Raw genomic sequence first — 7,409 nt, forward strand, 5'->3', positions numbered from 1 at the left:
AAATAAATTGGATGAGGTTGATACCCACGACGTTTATGACAACTAATCCTACTGACGCTAAGCTCAGTCGAGAGTTTTTGATTCAAAAAGTGGAACCTCAGCATAAAAATGGGTATTTGAGCAGAATTGAAGTTCTGCGGCGATTCGGTGAGATTCGGCGAAATGTAATCCGCTAAACATGCTCTTGGGCATGCAGGGAATAAGTTTAGACAGAGAAATCAAGTTATTCGGACAGTCTTACAAAAAGCTCAAAACTTTGAGCACAGAAAGACATAGAGAAAAGCGACATAATTTACGATCAGAGGTAGGGAAAAGCATCAGTACCTCGAGGCCTACGTATAGCAACTGTCAGTGCGACGATCAGGCAAGAATCGGAGAAAAGCTCTCCTCCCTTTTTCTCCTCCTTGGTCGCGGGTTTGGTGCTTGAATGGTGAGGATTTTTGAGTTTTTCTCCTATTTATAGGAGATGGAAAACGCGGGAAAATGAAAATTTTGCGATTCCGATTTTTCCTGCACATTCCTCTGTGAATTATAAGATAGAATCCGACGCCAGAATTCTAGAACTCGAAACAGGTTTCTCAGAATTTAAGCAAACGATTCACTAACGGTGTTAATCGATTTAACCCGAAAAGTTACTTTTTACAGTTGATGTCGGATGAGAAAACTTCCTTCAGAAGAAAGATTGGAAACATCGAAAGAAATGGATGTGCGCGTGTGGAATCTTCGTTTGAAGCTCCGAATAGAAAAAGTCTTCATCAACAGTTTACTTTAAGGTTCTTGAGCTATTAGGGATAAAGTTTCGGCAAACTTCCGAGGATTGAAATCGATCGTTCGTACAATCTAGGGTTTCGTGTAGAAACACTCGTCATGGAAAGGAATAAGAGAAATTCTTATATTCCTCTAATTATTTTTGAATTCGTTTCTACATTGCTTTAAGAGCAGGTTAGCCCTTTACTAACGTTTTCGCCCTAAGGTGGAAGTGAATGAAACTTGTGCTATAACCTATAACGACTATAGAACTATTCTTAACAATTTCCTGAACTTTCTTCTTCATAACGCTAATCCAAACATTAAACACAAGTCAAGTTTCCCTCACGCTAACACAGAATCCTATGCGTGAGTTGGAAATTAATTAATTATTTAATTATAAAATCTTGGGTCTTACAGCTAACAAAAATAACCTTGAGCACGTTTGATATGTTGTATAATATAGAGTTTGATTGTATTAGGTCTGATAGAATAAGACCTGTTAAAAATTTAATATTATACAACGTTTTGTGGTACATTGTCTAACTTATATTGTTTAAATCGATACAATCATATGTTTGGTGGATATCAGCTGCCGACGAATTTACTGATGGTTAAAGTCGTTGATAATTTCCAAAATTGAAATTTCCACCCGCAAAAAATTGGATATCAATTACCGATGAATTTACTAATGATCAAAACTCTTGGTAACCTATATGCAGGTATTTGTGTAACATTTTATCTACACATGCCTCCTCCTCCTCCTCCTCCTCCTCCTCCTCCTCCTCCTCGGGCATTTGGATGAAATTGGGAATGAGCTATTTGTCAATGTCCAAGGATAAAAGATTCAAATAAGGCTAATGGAATCCTAAGTTTAAGTTCAAAGAAGACATAAGTGCACATAGAGGCCTTTAGTGCACTCACAATAGGCCCTGGAGTTTGTCTTTTGAATTGAGTGGATTTACTTCCCAGATGACCTATCTTTCAAAACTATGAGTCTATGACTGCACCCTCACCATATCTTAAACTTTTCCATCAATACAAATTTCCTCCTTCAAGGAATTAGGGATTTAAAATAGTTTTCACCTTGCATATGCCCCGTGAGTAAGAAATCTAGAAGATTGAGGGTGAGAATCGAGGTCAGTAGAATCTTCAAAGGAGCCAACACTCGAATTGCTACTCAAATCCACTCCTTCATAATATCTGATTATCTTCAGTAATTCCTAATCTAAAAAAGGATAAGGTCTCACAGATTGTAAAGGGATGGAGGCGGCTTCGATTGTGCTCTTTAAGGTAGTTTGGATTAGCAACACTACTCTCCTTAGTCTCATATTCCCTTAATAAGCATTAAATAGGAATTAAAAAAGGAGCAATGGAGTAGAAGGAGGAAGTGTATCTGAGGGAGATAATCTCTTAGGCTTTGAGTGAAAATAGTCAAGAGCTGAACGATTCACCAATGGACGAGAACTAATTTACTTCTGAAGGTGCGAAAAACACTAGAAATGGGGGGTTTGAATAGAGTTTTTAAATAAAAGTTTTCCCCCTTTTAAGTTTTGACAAACTTAAAGATAAGAACTAGGTGCTGAAGAATATGAAGTAGAGCACACAAGTATTTTATCCTGGTTCACTTGAGATAAAAGCTCAAGTTAATCCAGTCCACCCGTAAAGGTGATTTCTTCCTTCTTCTGATGAATGCAATTCACTAAAATCAATGAATGTTACAACTGCACTTGCAACCTGCAAAGTGACTAACAGTACACTGATTTTCTCACTAGTATACTCTCAAGAAGCTGATCAACCGATCCTCTCAAGACTAGCTAAACACTGAACCAAACTTGATTCAGTCCTCTCAAGATCCGACCAAACTTGGTCTCTTAGGGAACTTTACAAAGTGTTTGTAAAAGGTTTTGGGTTTACAAGAAATGCTTCTGAAAAGCTAATAGTAAACTCAGATGTTCAAGAACAATGAAGAAATATTGCTAAGAGATCGGTTAGAATGGATTCAAGAATATCAGCAAAGTTTCTTAGCTTCTTTCTTCTATGTTCAGCCCTTATATACTCCAAGGCATATGGTGTAGCCGTTGCTAGGGTTTTGTCCGTTGGAGTGGCAATCTTGTAATATCAGACTGCTAGGCTGAACGAGGTAGGTGGCGGACAGGCTATGACAGTACGATGTGTACTATGACAGCGACTTGTCCTTTCACCAGCTGACTTGAGTGCTTCAGATGGACGTTGGTGAAGCTTCTGATCAGAGTCAGACTGAAGATTGGATCCTCTGACCTTGCAACTTCTGCTTCTGGGCATGTTCCTCAGAACTTCTGAATGCCAGAGCTAGAATAGCTTGGGTCTTCAGAGCCAACTTCTTACAGGTCTTCAGAACTTGAGTCTTCCACTTCAGGACCGTTCCTTCTGAAACATCTGGTCTTCAGAACTTCTGACTCCGATTCTTCAGTACCTCTTGAGAGCTTCTATCTTCAAAACTTCTGAAGGATTTGCCACTGTTCTGAACGAACATGGTGAGCTTTAGAACTCTCTTTTGGTTACCCTTGGGTCTTCATCTTCTGATGGAATCAGCTTGGCTAGAATCAGAACCTGTTTGTCACAACTATAAAGGACAAACGTTAGAGTACCATAATTGTTCATACTCAAAAACCTTAACTGTAATCATCAAAATATAGAGATGCAACTACTGATCAAATCTTGATCTTACAACTTCTAGTCGTGGACAATGGGAAGAGATTGAATGTGCAAACCAATTGTGTGTGAAAATGGTGTCTTTAGGCACAACATTTATGGGGGGGATATGGGAAATCTATCAGAGTTCTTTTTCCTCCAATTTGGAAATTTGAATAGTAAAATGAAAAGAGAAAATGAGTGATTATGAAACGAAGAATGAAGAACAAACTTCGAAAAAACAACATTATCAAGAGTCGTGACTTTACTACACACTCTTATGATTGAAATCATAACAGCTAAAGTGTGGTTATTCATTAATTACAACGTTTCAAGTTCATAAGGTTCAATCAGAAGTGGGAAGAACTTGAAGGATTTATATCGATTGGAGAAAAATAACTATATTTGTCCAAGAAAAATGGGCATTTTAAACTTGTCCCAGATTTCTTACGGTACATTCAAAATAAATGCACTATCTTTTTATCGCTACATTTATAATTAACGTAAGTTTATCATAACTTGACATTGCATTGCATTGCATTACATGCCAAGCAGGGGACTCTTGTTTCGACATCCCAAATGGCCACAAGAACCAATAGCATCTTAGTCAACCCAAAAGTCTCACAACTATTTAGTGAACATCATGTTGGTTGGGCGGTGTGACTTAATTAGACAAGGAACGCCCCGTCTAGAGAGTAGATGAGCTTATGCAACTAGCTTGATTAAATAAGACATCACAATGTTATCCGGAGATAATTACCGTCTCAAATTTATTTCATATACTTCATGATGGCACTTATTCGCATGAATAACGATAACCATTTTTATAAATACAAGTTTTGTTGTTCATTTACACCCGAATTTCTCATTTTGCGAACTTATTCTTCTTTTGTTGTTTTCGATTCTCTCTTTGTGCTTTCATACTAACTAGAACATCAACGTATTTTTGTAAGTACCTCATCTTCCATGTCAACAGTACTATTCTGCCATATTAGAAAATCATTCTAAGACTGTGCGCCACCACCGTATACAGAGAATTTATGCAAATTCACACTCGGGAAGAACATGTATGGTATGTGATGTCCAATAAAATAAGAGAAACATATTTTAGAAATGTTTTCTTCTCTCACGTTTGGTTAGAAATCTCATTGGCTAGAGATATGATGTGAATAATTTTTATAAATGATAGAACAATCGTCAACTCTTCAGTTAATTTTTTAATTGAGTTAAGTCTCTCAAGTTCTTTATTTTTTTAATAGGCAAACGTTAATTGTTAGTAATGTTAGTAAGTCAGTTCCTTTACTAGGGCTTGAACCTTGATCCCTTCACACTTTATGCCCCTCACTCTTAATATTTCATAGCTTTTACCACTTAAGGTAACACTTGGTGACAAACATCTCAAATTCTAAGACCATTTACAATGGTTAAACCACTTTTTCTCTTCCCAACACTCCACATCATTTTCTCTCTCCAATTCAATACTCATTCAACTTTTACCCACTCCAATGGTTTTTCATTCAACACCCTACCCACCACTTTTTTATTTCATATTTTTATTTAATTTTATATTTTTGTTTTTATGATTTACATAAAATTACAATTCTCGATTTAAATTAAATTAAAACAATAAATACTTAACAATTTAATTTTTTTGTCCTGAATATAGACAATATTTTATTTTATTTCCTTAACTTAAAATGCAAGACAACAAACTAAGCACACAATAATTTATTTTATTTTCTTAACTTAAAATGCAAGACAACAAACTAAGCACACAACACACAAATAACGTAATTAGTACGATACAAATCATCTTCAATCACGACACATTCCAAACTTTGCCCATATGTGCTTCACTAGATCTGCTTGCAGTTCGTGATGAACATTTGGATCACGCAACTCGGATCTAGCACGCACATGATTTGCAAAAGCGGGTAACACCTCGGTCGAGTATGGTTGCGGTGTACTAGATCCACTTTCCCCAGGTTGCTCAAAATCGGTCCAACGTTGAGAATATAAATCTCGTTCATCCTCAACAATCATATTATGTAATATGATGCATGACCTCATGATGATATCCAAATCAGCTATGTCCCACAAGCGAGCTGGTTCACGGATGATTTTAAAACGAGCTTGAAGCACTCCAAATGTACGTTCGATGTCTTTCCGACATCCCTCCTGATATTTTGCAAATAACTTATCGGTTCACTTTGAGGAAGTCTAATCAATTTGACGAAAGTTGAATAAGAAGGGTAGATACCATCAGCTAGATAGTATGCCATATTATAGGGACGTTGATTCACAAAGAAATTCACACTTGGAGCCTTTCCCTGTTCCACGTCATCAAACACCGGTGACCGGTCTAGAACGTTTATATCGTTCATATTCAAACACAATAACCCTTACATTAAAGCCAAACACTACAGACTTGACACCACTTGAAAATTATTAAAGCAAACACTACAGACTCGACACCACATGAAAATTATTAAAGCAAACACTACAGACTTGACACCACTGACAAATTATTAAAGCAAACACTACAGACCTGACACCACTTGAAAATTATTAAAGCAAACACTACAGACTTGACACCACTGACAAATTATTAAACCAAACACTACCGACTTGACACCACTTGAAAATTATTAAAGCAAACACCGACAGACTTGACACCACTGACAAGTTTGACCGAATACAGACAAATACTCGATTGAAATTAATTTCCAAATAGCTCTTGGGACAACTGCTTCAACAATTCTTTCTTACGGTCATCGAGATGCTCTTCGGAACTTAGCTTTAGATACAATTTCATTTTCTTAGTCTGAGTCTTGTCTTTCATCAATTGGTTAGCCTCTTATTGCATCAAGGCTATCTTGTCCAATCGTTCAAGCTCTTTCTCCTTGAATTGTTTGTATTCAGCCCACTCTTTGTCCACCACCTCCAAGGCAGCTTCTCTGCTTTTCTTGTTACCCTTTTTTTTAGCAGCCTCCCTACCCATTGGACGAGCAATTGATCCTATAGAGTTTGAGCCACATGCATCACTCTCGTGAGATCTCTTAGATCCACTACTTCTTGAGCCACCATTTCCTCCTACTTGACTACAAAAATGTGGTTGATCACGGAGAGCGTGTCATTCTGCCATCAAAGTAAATTGAACATTCTTCCCACTTGCGTATAATTACTGCGCTTTTACCAAAATATCATTCTCCGACCAACCGTTTCCTTGCAAACGCTTAGCGCCATCATAAGCGCCAATCCATTTATCCAGTATTTTGTTCATATAATTAAAACGGTTTCGGCATGCAACTTCATCGCGCGGAGGATCGAATGAGCAATGCTCATTACAATACTCAGCAATTTGACCTCAATATGTTTCTCCTTTCTGGTTTCTCGCGACAACACTGCTTGTTCCATATTTAATCCACCCACTAATTAGCACCAAATTTTGTTCAGTGTTCCATGCTGGTGATTGGGTTTTCTTGCTCTTAGGAGTTGAATCCTCTTGATTTGGAGTGACTTCATTAGCAGTTGTCATGCCGCCAAGAGTTATTTGTGTTGAAAATTCAGGAAATTCAGGTGCACCAACACTCGGAAAATTTTCATTCACCATTGATATATAACCATTAAACGAGAGTGTTTGAGATGGATATCTCATCATAGATCCATGATGTGGATGAAAGTTTCGAACAAAGGATGACTGGTTGAAATTTGGTGCCAAAACAAAATTATGTATGCTTTGAGGACGTTGGTTGGAAAATTGATTTGGATCTTGATAATTGTTGGGATTTTAGTAGTTGGAAACTTGATTTGGAAACTTGATTTAGATCTTGATAATTGTTGGGATTTTGGTAGTTGGAAAATTGATTTGAATCTTGATAATTGTTGGGATTTTGGTATCTAACTGGGTATTGAGAAGAATTCTGAGTGTTGAAATGAGAATTGTTGGGTTCCATTTCAAAACAAAGGCTAATAGAAAGATAATAATA

This window comes from Lotus japonicus, chromosome 4 (assembly GCF_012489685.1).
Source record: "Lotus japonicus ecotype B-129 chromosome 4, LjGifu_v1.2".
NCBI lineage: Eukaryota > Viridiplantae > Streptophyta > Magnoliopsida > Fabales > Fabaceae > Lotus > Lotus japonicus.